Genomic DNA, 14,271 nt, shown 5'->3' with positions numbered 1-14,271 from the left:
TGACATCCGTTAACAGCAACATTAATGGTCTTCCAAGAAAGTAAATAATTCAATATATGGGAGAAAGTATTTTCCTATGCATATTTATTTTCTTCAGTCTTCGACATTGATTTGAGAGGAAAATCGGCCCATTGTCTTATGATAACAATAATAATGGAGTATAAAGGCCCGAAAATTGAATGTTTTTAGAAGTTGTCGCGAATTGATCTTTTAAAATAGTGAAAGAGATATATTACAGTTTTAAAACCCACAAATGTTACTGTCACCAGGTTATTTAAAAAACGTCCAGCCATTTTGGAATCATGTAAAAATAGATGAATCGTCCTAAAACTTCTTTTGAAAACTTACAAGTTAATTGAAGTCGGAAGTTATGACATTAATTGTGCGTTAATAAAAAGAAACAAAATTTAATGAAAGCCTTACAAATATTCCCATCGTTTTAAAATCATACATAACCTGGCAGTTGCAACATATAAAAAAATGTTACATCAGTTGTAACGTGTATGAATAGGACAAAATTATTATTATTAAATAAAAATCTAAATAATGTAAAGAAATGAAGGTCCTAACATCATTCAAATAATATTTCATAATATTATGTATTCAAATAATTTATAGTGAGAGAAAACGAATGAATAAAAACCCCTACAATATTGACAAAATATAGTTCTGTCTGAACTAAACAAACCTGTTGGAAGTATTTATTGTAACAAAAAAAAAAAGTTTTTTACCTTTTAATAATATTACTTGCAGGCTTAAGGAATATAAGTCACATTTTCCAAGTGATAGTTATAATATAATTCAAATGATAGTATACAACATTATGTATAATATGAGAAGTTCAATGAACTTGATCACTGCAATATTTACAAAATAAATATTCTTCCTGAACTATAAATAAACCTGTGGGAAATATTTATTCCCCCAAAAAAATTTTTTTTCTTACCCTTCTATCAGTTTTATTACTTTAAAAACCATATGTATAGATAATATATACACTATACAAACTAGTCAAATGTCCTTTCTTTGCCTGAAGGACATTTTAAGGTAGGTTCTGGGATCCGCTGCGTGTAAGGAAGCACCGCGACGCTTATTCGCCGTCTGCGTGATCACGAAGGTACGGAGCACCCCTGAATCATGATAATGTTATCAACAACAATCAAGATTGCAAAAAAAAAAAAAAACGTATTAATAATATTACTTACTTATTTACCTATTAATAATATTACTAGTCTTATGAGTATAAGCCCCATTTTCTTGATTTCGTGTCTTAATTATTGAGTTCATCTGAATATATGTTTTAACAATGCCTCATTTCTCACTATTTTGTTCAAAGAGTTTAGCATTGAACATGCAGTGTTAATCAAGCTTCATATTATATGGTAGACATGATCTAACTATATTTTATAAAATGAAATTAAGTAATGTCATCTATACTCCTTGCAATTAATGACGACGGATTTATGACATTAGATAATATTTAATTTTGAAAAACACTAAGGCTAGTCCTTGTTTCAAAGTAAGATTCTTTTTAAATATTGGATCAATGGTTTTGTTAATTTCACTGTTTTAGGAGTAAAAGCGATGTAATTAAAATAATAGAAGTTGCATTTTGTTTCTTTTCCTAATTTCTTGTAGTTCATTCCCGAATTTTAGTTCATTATATCTTGATAATAGCGTTAATTCCTTGTAGCGAAGATGAATAAAAGTTGGCATTATTGGCTTTAAGAACTCCTTCAGAGATACAAAATTCAAGTTCCAGAGGTGTTTACTATGTTTCTATGAAAAGTTCACAGAGTACGTTGATATTTAATTAAGTTAATTCTAAAGTTGAGAATAAAAAATTGCTAAACTATAGACGTGTTTCTATACTTATATATGTAACGGAAAGTAAAAAAAACGTCTTGACGTCACATCTCTTACCAATTAGTTTATGTTCTGGTATGCCTTCATTAATGGGTTATTTTTTTCACAAAATTTGTGTTTTGAAAATCTTGTGAAAAGGTATAATTAGCGTTGAAAAAGATGAGTATCAACAGAACACTTCAAGAATTATATTGAAAGACCTAAGTTGAAATTCAATAACAATCAGATTGCAACTTAAGGCAAGGCAAGAGGCTCCTTGAATTTTATTAATCTTTTTTGATGAAATTTATTTGTTATTATTTAATTTGATAGATGTTTGAAACTAAATAGAATATTTAATTTGCTTTCGAGATATCCCTCATAAAAATAAAATTGGCTACAGAAAAAAAAAATTGGGATCTCTGAGCATTGTTTTCCACAGGAAGATGATAAAGCTCGCTTTGGAGTTAAGGCCGAATGTAAATATTGTGTATAGCTATGAATGTGTATTTATTTTATTTTTATTTACATTTAATTTTATGTATCTAGTACATAAATTATTTTTTTACAATTCAATCAGTTATCGATTAATATTTTAATTTATGCATATCATATTTGTAATTTTTAAAATTTACTTTATCTTATTTTATAATTTTGAATGAATGAATACTTACGAATGAATACTTAGAGCACATTAATTATTGACCTTAATTGTTGCAGATTGTATTATTATTATCATATCATAAAAATTTTCAAAAAATTTAAAACATTTAGTTTAGCGTATTAGAAGGAAAACGAATGTTGTTTTATGGCATATTCATGAAACCTGCTGATCTTATAATATTCGAAATATATTCAAACTTACAGTCATACACAAACCTGTGAACTATATTATTTTTCCTCGATCAGTTTTATCCTTGACTTTGAATGCCTAAAATCTTGAAAATAACACCAATAATAGAACAAGTTATGAATAATTCAAATCTTCATAGATACGTGGTAAATATCTACAAAATTTCAATGTGTTCTCATTATAACTAAAGACACACTAAAATATTGAGAACACTCTGTAGACTAAAAGAAATTATTTCTGAAAATCATAACAAATAATGTACAATTATTCTTCGAATATTCAAGGACTAAAAACAAACCTTAAAATAATGCGTCGTTGCTCGGTTATATACAATGAATGCTTCGGTAAAACTCGTAAATTATACTCAAATGCTAGCTGTCAATTCAATGTTTACGCTCTGCTACAGTCCGAATGTTAGGTTTGTACACAAGTCAAAACATCATAAGATTTGTGAAGTAGACATTTTATAGAATGGTGTAGGTTGTGATTTTAAATAGGTAGGTTATTGCACCAAACATTCTTTCTTCTGACGTTCTTCGATTTCACAACTTTACTTTATTCAAAACGATTTATGAAAATTTAGAAAAAATATAGATTAGAACAATATATTTTTTAAAACGTTATTAGAATAGTATGTTTTTTTTTTAAAGTATGTAAACATGTCTTCAACCACTGTCATGTTTACCACTAAAATTGTTTCAAAATGAAATAATTTTTCATAACAAGTATTATTAAGTTTTAAAGAACTTCACACGTAGAAAATTATTTTTTTTTTTATTGTAAAAAAACATTTTGGGTTTGAATGGAAATTGGTCATGTTGTTGAAGAAGCGCATACTTGATTCCGGCGAGTTTTTCAATTCCAGTTTTTATGGTTTATATTTAAATATCTTCAGGAGGATGTATTAATACGCTATATGAAGATCATACTGTAAGAAAACGTTTATTAAAATTTTTAATTATAATTAGTTGATCTCTCTTTAAAATGTAATTAAAAAAAGAGCGCGATAATCTCTTTGTGTGAGTTTTCAACTATTTTTTTCCCCGCAGAAGAACTAAAAGGCCAATATTTAATTTCTAATGTTTATCCAAAATATTGGGTTAAAAAATGTTCAAAATGCTACACTGAATTGAATATATATATAAAATGTCTAAGAAATAATATGTTTATTGTTGCTTGTTCATTAATGAATATATTAAAATCTGCAACAATCTTTGACTATTGATAATACATTATGAACATTGCTAATAAAAACAGAAGAAATGATAAAAATAAATGAATAATGAAAAAATATCTAAGTAAAAGTAAAATGATAGTAAACGAAATTTAATGATGAAATTAAGAGACAAATAATTCCCACAATTATATATGGGCGTTTCCACCCTAATATTTTTAATTTCTCTTGGTATTTTTTTTTTTTTCTCTCAGCTAGTGCCTAAACATCGCTTAATTTTTTCCTCTCGCCAAAGCCATGTACAGAGGCACAGGTAATCAATATCAAGTTACATAAATATCATATATTTTGTGTATTAAATGTACATCTATTGATATTTTATTTAATAAATTGAAAAAGAGATAAGGAGCAAGAGTGTATGAAAATTTAAAAGTTTAACTGGAAGGCTTATGAAAATTTAATTTCGAAAATTCAAATGAGAGTTTAGAACATTCCCGTTAAATACATCATACCCCTGCTTTCTAATGAGTACCCGTGAAAATAATTGTTTGGTTCACTTTATAGTTTAAAAAATTGAAATTTCCATAATCCATATAATTTTTTTTTAGGTCTGCTCTCATTTGTTTAAATAAAGGATTTTAGAAAATCTATTTCATAACATGGTTTTTGGCAAATTAGAAACGAAATTTACAATAATATCATACGAAACCTCGGCATCATTTGTACGGAATTGAAGTTTATTGAATGTAGAAGTTTTTATCTATTAGTGGACTTTCTTTAGCCCAACAGATTTGATTAAAAACAATGGATATATTAAAAGAAAAAAGCATTTCTGAATAGTTATCCTTTTTCAGTTTTTTTATTTAATAAAATTGACTAAATATTTTGTGTAATGTCAATATAAAGATAGGATCAAAGTTGCTAGGAAATCAGAACTTAGGGGTTGGTATAATAGAGAAGATATTTTTAGAGTGCGTTCCCTCTACGTTGGACGTTACAAGATGCTTATCCTCTGGCTCAAATTATCAGTATTGATCAAGTTTTTGACAATGTTTTCCACTCATCGATCAAAGTCCGGCACAGTTGGGTAAGCGACTTGGACCATGTAATCTACATGTAATTATTGTTCCTACTAAATCCCTGCAGAGCCAATAGAATTTATCTGATATTTAGTCCGTTTTCCCTTTAAACAATGCTCGTGTTTTTTGGATTATTCTTCAGGTGATATTTAAAATATATTCTTTGCTTTGGTTTTGACAGGGCCTACTGGACTACCGGTATTGGTATTTAAAATCAATACGTTCCATAAAACTCAATTTTAATAAAATTTTGGTATTTTCTCGCGTAAGAAATTTATTCTTAATAAAAATCTTAAATACCTGAAATATTTCATTAAAATTAAATTGAGTCTATTTTCGCTTTTCTCTTATTTGTACAACAGTATGTATTATTATCTGGTGAGTGTATGTTTTTGTAATTTTTGAACAATTTTTTTTTTAAAATGCTTAAAACAATACAAACCTCACTTTATTCGGTCTAACTATGCTTCTCTTTGAAATTATTTTCTTTCTAGCCATGCTTTTCTGCTGCTTAATGATGATCTGCGTAAATTATTAATTTATCACTAATTACTAATTCTGTTAACAACTGGACATGCTAGTAATATATTAACCACTATTACTTTTTAGAATAATTTATTAATTTAATTTTTAATTATTAGTAATGAGGGGATATTGTGTAGATTTTTTTAATTAATCCCCTTTTATCTGCATACCCTTTGTACATTGGCCTTTTTTTATGCGAGATGAAAACTTGTTTCAATATCAAATAAATTATTTTGTTAGCAATATTTTATATTGAATGTGATGATGTTCGTGATTCGAAACCATGCCTAAATTTACGAAGCGAAATGGTTTGAAGTGAGTAACGCTAGCTGGGAACATGTTAACCAGCAGAAGTTAGAACATTATTCGAGGTTGAGAAACTTGAAGCAAACTTGGAATAACACATCACATTGAAGTTCTGAGAGAAACTTCAGTATGGTACGAGGTTCTGATCGTGAAAGCTAAAATATTTATTCAGTTCGTTAGTTTATTACATCGTAGGTACCTATTGTATCAAATAAGTTTTGTCCAACAATTAAACTTGATATAGATTATTAAATCATGAAAAATGGTATCAACTATTGCACCACCACACCACATCTCGACGAAACCCAAATCTATCACGTAAGACCTAACTGAGCCTTCTCATGTATCCATCGAACGTTTTAGGGGTTTAGTTCATTGTCACGTATAAAAATTTTTAATTTCAGGCAGTTACAGCTGTGCTGATCGACTATTTTTTGTTTAAGTTTTTAAAATTTTTGACCGACTCGGTTAGCATTTAAAAAAAAAATTTTTTTATTGCATCAAAGAACATAACCTGAGCTATTATCACGAGAAAAATTCATATTTTAGATATCGTTTGGTAATTACAAATCTCTTCATTTTTCTATATCTTAATTTAACTAACCAATAATTTCTTTTTATATTTTGATAAATTCACTTTTTTTTTTTTATTAATTCTCATCCCAGTAGCTATATATAGTATTTAAAATGCATTACTTTACACATTCATTTTTGGAACAAGGTAGTCTAGTTTACTTTTAACAATAAATTCAATGTTGGGACATTTTGACTCAATGGACTAGTTACGGATTAACTGGCCCTTTCCACAGCTGCAATGCTATTTTTTCAGATCAATCTACTAGGTGAATCCCATGGAGCTTCTGCATTGTTTATCCTTCGCCAAGTGTTATTGAATTCATTTTTATAGACGAACAGAATATAATATAATCATCCATCATATAATGAATCTAGAAATCAGTTAAATCATTGAGCATAATGTGTATTTTTCATATAAATCTATGACTACAGCTTATCTAAAACTGGTTATTGTCATTATAATAGTATAATAATCATAATTGTTATTGTACTATGTAGTAATTAAATACTTTTCTTTTTTTTTTTAATTTCACTAAAGCTATATTTGAGCCTCTCAGTAGGCAATATCTTAATAGAATAACTCTATTAACTCATTATTCTAATGTTTATTCAATGACAAATCAGAATTGGATAAATTGTTAAATTCAATCATCTATTTTATAAATGCTTACATTTTTTACGTTCAAGGCAAAAGGAAGTATGATAATCTGTCTATCATTTTAGTTTTTCGACATCAAACTAATATATAAAAATTTCATACGTTTCCGATTTCTATGAAGCACTCATTCTTCTAGACCAGTGGTCGGCAAACTTGAAAAGCTAAGAGAGACAATTCTACGATTAAAAATGTCGAGAAACTTTAACAGAGTCATAGGTATACTTTAATTATTATTATTTTAATATAATTAATTAAAAACTCTATAAATCATAAGCTATAAATTTTTTGTTAATAATATAATCATTTATAATGCACATGTCTGCAGTAAGAATTTTGATTAAGAACAAATTTTTTAGCATCTTATTTACAGCAGCAAGACATTAATTTTTTTATTTCCATAAACCTTTTTAGCCTAGTCTAGCAATTGCATTTTAAAAGCTACTACCTCAATACCTTAGAAATCATTCATTAACTTTTAAATTCTCTTTTTTTTAAAATTCTATATCTATTTTGATACTTTTGGTCTATATGTAAATATATCCATTTTTTTGTTCTTGACTTTTTTTTCCTAAGAATGATTTATTTTTGTTTTTACATACAAATAAAGATTTATTATTATTATATCTATTTTAGCACCCATAGAAAAAAATATGCAGCATATGTATCCTCATTCCAAGTTATTGGCCTAAAGAACTTGTTTTCATGTAAAATATATAACTTACCTAAAAAGCGAAAAAGCAGTATCTCGCAAATATAATGAGAGTATTATACCTCTTTTTCTAAGTTTATCTAAGAGGTGCACTGATACTTGATTTGATTTCGAAATAACTCGTAAGACATCTGACAGCCAGTTTAGGGCTAGAATTTTTCTAAAACTACAAAGCTTTATTTATTTTTTTTAACTACAAAGATGAAATTTTTCTTAATGTTATGTATTGGTAAATTGATTGTTGAAATGTATGCGTAAGCAGATAAGTAGGCTTATAATTAGTTTTCTTTAATGACTATCCATTGATTTTCGTCCCCTATCCTTAACGCAATGTAAGTTCCAACATTCATTTCATAAAGGTGTGAACAAGTGTCGCAACCCAAGTCGGGAATCGAACCCACACCCAAGTGAACAGGGCTCATTGGGCCCTTTAAGGGCTTGTTAATCACGGCCTCTAGGTCGTATTTTTGAATATTAAGTTGATTGAGTAAGCAAAATTTTATTAACTTAATTAGTCGTATAAGTAATTCATTCCGCAATGATTTGAAACACCAACAAACAAACCTGTAAGAGACAGAAGGTTATTTCTTTAGGAGAATAATAAACTCATCGCGTCTAAAGTATTACTAGTTATTTGATTTCCACCTTTTAGTTATCAAAGTTTTATTTACGATTATCCTTCAAATTATACAGAAAATCATAAATGATACGATCAGAAAACTTAGTTATATGTTGTATTTGTTAATGGAATATAAAAGAATTAATTTACGACAAGGAAATGAGGAAAGAAATGTGTTCCATGATAAATATTTGGATCAGTCGGACCATAAATCATTTATGTCAATATATCTGGAGAGGTGGATGGATATTCCATACGTGATAGGGTTACCGGCCACCGAGGCCCACATACCGTTAATGGAGTGCCCTCGGACGTGAGATTTGTCCCTAATATATTTGTCATATCGTTCCGTTTTCCGGGTGTGAGTGATCTCACGGCTGGGTGTTCATTATGTATTTCTAGTTCAATGGGGGTATATTCACTGTTCATTGCGACATTATCGTATACGAATATAAATTATAAATTTGACTCCATCAAAGAGTCCCTTGACGAAAATGGTTTTAATCCGAAAAGTCATCATTATAAGCGAGAGAGATCCATTGAAATATTGGTAGGTCCAATCAATGATGTTACAATAAATTGAGGAAAAACAGAACGAAGGGACCCATATTATTATTTATCAAAAATAAGTCCCCGCAAGAGTAACACTTTTGTGGTATTGAAATGTATATATAATTGCTCTGCTTTTATATGATGCTCTAGTATCAATTTAATGTTAAAGCGTTAAATAGACAGTAAATTAAGGAACTAACAATAGTAAATAATTTAGAATACGTACTTTACTGCGTGTTCCTGTTGTGACGATAAAGATGAACCTTTAGATACGCTCTTTATTAGTCAAAATATTTACAGTTAAACAAAAGAAAACATTCATAATTATTACCAACAGAAATATTTAGTTTTTTTAAACAGCGAAAAAAAAAACACCTAGTTCATCATTATTAATTATTAGTAATTGATCATATGGTGAGAGGTTTCAAATGGGTTTGCCACTAAAACAAATGTAAAATAATGAAACATTAAATGAATCATAATAAAAATAGATTTAAAAGAAATATACTAGGGAAATAAAAATGTTGATAATTTCGACAGTGGCAAATCCATTTCTGTATCTTTGCTAACCTCGACTAGTGCCGCTGAAGACGTTGATCTATTAATAATAATCTTGTCAACACAGTACAGTTTAAAAATTTCAAAACAATTAACCATACCTCTCACAAACATAATTACAATACTTTACCAAGTTATATGATGACTACGGGATTATATGAAATAGATTTCAGTTAATGTTGAAGGACTATTTTAGGGAAGATATTAAGAAAGGGTGGACACACGGGAAACGTGGATTAGCACAAAGCTAAAAGAACACGTAAGTGCTTAACATAATATAATTCTAACTTAAAGTCAGTAAAAATGTATGTATAAATATATCTTTACAGTATTAAGAAATATAGGATAGCCTTAAACGGTGCAAGGAAACTAAATATGACTTTAACCAATGGGGCTCTGAAAATATTTAATAAAAAATGAGCATAGTAAATTTTAAGTTAAGTTTAGGAAACTGCACGTCGACTTCGACTATTACAGCACTTACGAGACAAACGGTCTAAACTTCCAACACATTGCAAAAGACTGATCTACATGACTAACAAGGCCAATCTGGACATATGGAGTTGAGCTTAACCTTCGAATTCCTCTCGTATTCAATCCTTACAACCCAAAATCCTTCGTAAAATCCTCAATGCTCCTTACTTTGTCACAAATAAAATCATACATAAAGATCTTAATGTTCCCTATGTAACCGATCTACCCCGAACCAGATATCACTCCTTCCATTATAAACTCTCTAATCACTCAAACCCCCTAGTTTCTAATCTTGCATCCTCTTCCATTCCTGACAATCCTCCAAGGCGCCTGAAAAGAAGATGGCCACGAGACCAGCTAATGTAAAATGTCATTAGAGTGCTACCAATGGGTAGTTTTTCTACACGCCTGTAACACTCCAATTTAACTTAAATCAGATTTACTAAATGTATTATAATGTACAGCTGTAAATAGCAATAAATAAATATTTAAAAAAAAAAGAAAAAAAAAGTTAAGTTTCGCTGTTCAAACTTTGGTTCTTGGGAATAGAAAGTGTTCTCGTATGAATCTAACGAGAAGGGTAAAAAAGTAGTCCGAAAAAGAGCCTTGAGAGACTTCAACTGAAAATTATTATATAACGAGGCATTCGTTGACTGATGAGAATCGAACAAAAAGAAAGTATATTAGAACAGAATAGAACCTGCTTCGAAGGAGGGTTTTTCTCCAAACATTAGACTTAGATGCCAGACCTCGTGTGAATAAGATTGTATAATTTTAGTTCTAGTGGAGAGTATATTTTGTCCTTGTCTCTGGGTAATAATAGTTATTAGATATAAGTACAAGCAGCCCTAGGATTTGTATGCATATTTTATTCGCGTACTTTTTTTAAGTGGCTGATTAAAAATTTATACGGATCAGTATATCCTGGTACATTAGCTCAGTTTAATTTTGTATATTTGCCGATAAATCCACATTTTTGCGAGTTTAATATAATATATTAAAATGGAACGATGAAGACAAATTTCCAGATAACAATCGAAAGTTAATATTTATTTAATTAGTAATATAACAAACTATGTCATAAATGATATGCTCAACAATTTACTTCTTACAATGAGTAAGGTTTTTCATTTCCCGAAATTTCTCCTCTATTCGAGTCCGTTTAAACTTTACACTCTGCTTCAAGTTTAGTTTGTTGCTTACGTTCCTTACGAGAATTAATATTTATTTTTCTTAAATTCAGTATTTACTTCAAAGGTAAATACTGAATTAGAATAAGTCAAATCTTGAATTGACCCATCCAAAACCAATGAAACTGTTTTTAAAATCTATAGAAAAATTGTTAATGCAATTATTTCTCAAAACAAATTTTAAACGCAATAAATTAAAGATGGACATATCAGCACAGAAGAGCTTTATTATTATTATAACTTTTTTCTATTATTCTATTTTCTATTATCTAAAAATCCCTGATTAAGTTAAATTAATCAGGGATTTTTAGATATTACTACAAATTACCATGACGTAAGTCGTTCAAAATTTAAACGTAGTATGATTTTAATTTGATTGCCAGAGGAATACAATAATAGTAAAAATGGATATTGATTCAAACTTTCATATTTTAATCATTATTATTGTAGTATAATATGTTCCTGTTTCTTCAAATTTACAATTTATGTTTGATTTATTTGTTGTTTTATTACCGTCAAGAAGCCATCCTTCTTAAATCCAATGATTGTTTTTGTGTTACTAACTATAAGCTTTTATTATTTTGATATTTTTGTTCAGAAAGCGTGTCATCATTTTTTTTTTTATTACTAAGTTTAGTACACGTTTTAGTTATTTATATATTTTCATTTATGAAACAAAGGAAAACAAATTATTTTCTTTTAATTTTTAATCCCTTTTGATGTTACTTTCTTTATTCTGGACCTTTTATATGCATATTAGTATATTTTAGCCGTCTTATTGTATATTTAAAGATTTTAATAGTACATTTTATATTTTTACTTCATATTTAACATTATTTTATTGCATATTATATGGTATATTTTTACTGCGTAAACATCTGGGCCTTACTTATAAGTCAGTAAACAATGAGGTATAAAGTTTTTTTTTTAATTTCCAAATATGATATTTACGATATTTTATGTGGCAACTGGAAAGGTCATTAAGCCCTAAATGGCCCATATCATGGAACTGCCAATATGGAGAAGAATATTATTTTTTATGATTATTGCTTTACAAATAGAGATTAAATACTCCTCTGTGGTTTTAATAAAGTCTTGTCGGTTTTATCTACTATTTTTTTGTTTGTTTGTGTGATGGTTATAATGTTTCTTAAATTGTTTAAGACTATTCCTGAAATGGTTAATGGTAAATTGAGCATTTATCCTGATATAATAATTTATATATTACGCAATAATAATATAATGGAGCCTTAATAAGAATCCGTATTTAATAAATGGTATAAAAGTTTATTTTTTAATAATTTTTTTTTTTACTTTCACTTACGTATATATGGAATATATACAATAAAGAAGAAAATTCTGCAGCTTAGTGAAGCATTGGAATTCATAATGTGATGAGAGTGTTTTTAGAATAGAAATGAAATTTATTAATACATAAACATTAATTCGTAGCTTGATCTTTTCCTAATGAAAATTATATTTTCAATGACTGATCATGCAGTGAAAGGCAGGAAGGGATAGAGAATAAAGAAATATAAAAAACATTTACTTTGTGTATAGTAAAGTCTTTACTCACTTGTCTGAATATGTTTGACAAATTACTCTCTTGTAGGTCTGAATCTGGTAGAGACCAACTCCCAGGGACTAATCGATGATTATGCAAGTTTTAGAGTGTTAAATGCAAAACAAAGACGGTTTTGAAGGAAATAGTCAATCAGAATTAATAGTTTAAACTAAATTGTCTATCTGTAATTAGAAAATGTTCGATTTGCATTAAAAGATATTGGAATTGACATTTTTCTAAGTTACAAAGAAATATTAGAAGCAAAATCAAAATGCCATCATCTGAATATAGATGGAACAGAAAAAGTAAGAAATAGTAAAATTGTAATATATGCTTGATCTTAAAAACTAAAGAATTCTAAAAAAATCAAAATCAAGTTAAAAACACATTTAGTTTATGTACAATGTTTTTTATTTTTGTCGGGTTGTGTGGCGATTAACCGCTTAGTATAGTGTATAGGACACTAAAAGTTGTATTACGAATAGGTTCAAAGTAACGAAATTGCAAGAACCGTCTGCAGCTCAGGTGGTTAGGCGATTTGAGATCTGCCGGAGGCGCCGGTTTGAATCCGGCCTGGTGGCGGTCTCAAAAAATGATAATTAGTAGTAAAAATTGATGAGTCTGCCAAGTATAGGTAGGGGTAATAAAAAATGGTGGCTGTTTGGAAACCTTAAAAAACATTAATTTTTCATTTGGAGCTCTTCTTAAATATCTTAAAAACTACCAACAACACTAGAAAATCTAAGAGAACATTATTATTATAAATTTCCTGAAATATTAGCCCTAAAAGAGCTATTTACGTCCAATAGTTCTCGAGATATAGCTTTTTAAAAAGCAAAATTTCTTAACAATCTTCTGAAAGATTAGTTGTTTGCTAATTTATTTTGAGAAATCTATATCTCAGGAACTATGAGACGTACAGATGTCTATTAGCACTAAAATTAAAGCTAGTTTAATGGACTATAAATAAATTCATGACCTTTACCTTTGTTGGAATAGTAGTTTTCATAATATTTGCTAAAATAAATTGATTTATAGTTGTTCGGACAAATTTTCATTTGCCAAATTTATATTCATATGTGAATATCCAATAGGTGTGCTCAATTTCTATTTTTTAAAATTAGATCCTTGCGTAAGAGTGTAAATAAAAGTGAATTTCTTCACAACAATACTTGATAATAATATTATAAAGCATTTTAATTGTTACTTGAATGAAGCCGAATTCATAAATTTATAAACTAATAGGAAAAATGACCGATATTAAGGCAACGATGTACTTACGACTGACACTGTTGGCTATAAGTTAATTATATGTTCTCATTGTCCGAGACCATTACTGAGAGACATTACTCCACATTAACCGCATCAATTGACTCACCAAGTGGTCAACGGAATTGAGAACTGACCTGTTGCAATTTTTTCACCTAAATTATTAAAAGCCTTTACTAAATAATAATAATCCGTACTAAATAAACACAAAATATCAATCTTTTGGTATTTTTTTTTTTAATAATTTATTTATTGTTATTTACAACTGTATATACATATATACAACAAGTAAATTTGCTGTAGGTGACATAGTGACATGA

At 28.4% G+C, this 14,271-nt stretch overlaps 1 protein-coding gene across 2 annotated transcripts in view; it reads left to right on the top strand.

Moving 5' to 3' along the window:
- Positions 1-14,271, top strand: part of mAChR-A (muscarinic Acetylcholine Receptor, A-type) — a 199,233-nt gene that overhangs the window by 46,357 nt on the left and 138,605 nt on the right. The gene's annotated exons all lie outside the window — the stretch shown is intronic.

This window comes from Halyomorpha halys, unplaced genomic scaffold, assembly GCF_000696795.3.
Source record: "Halyomorpha halys isolate HHAL.00 unplaced genomic scaffold, Hhal_1.1 Scaffold170.1, whole genome shotgun sequence".
Lineage (NCBI taxonomy): Eukaryota > Metazoa > Arthropoda > Insecta > Hemiptera > Pentatomidae > Halyomorpha > Halyomorpha halys.
The sequence above is the reverse complement of the archived record's forward strand: the minus strand, read 5'-3'. Positions and strand labels throughout refer to the sequence as shown.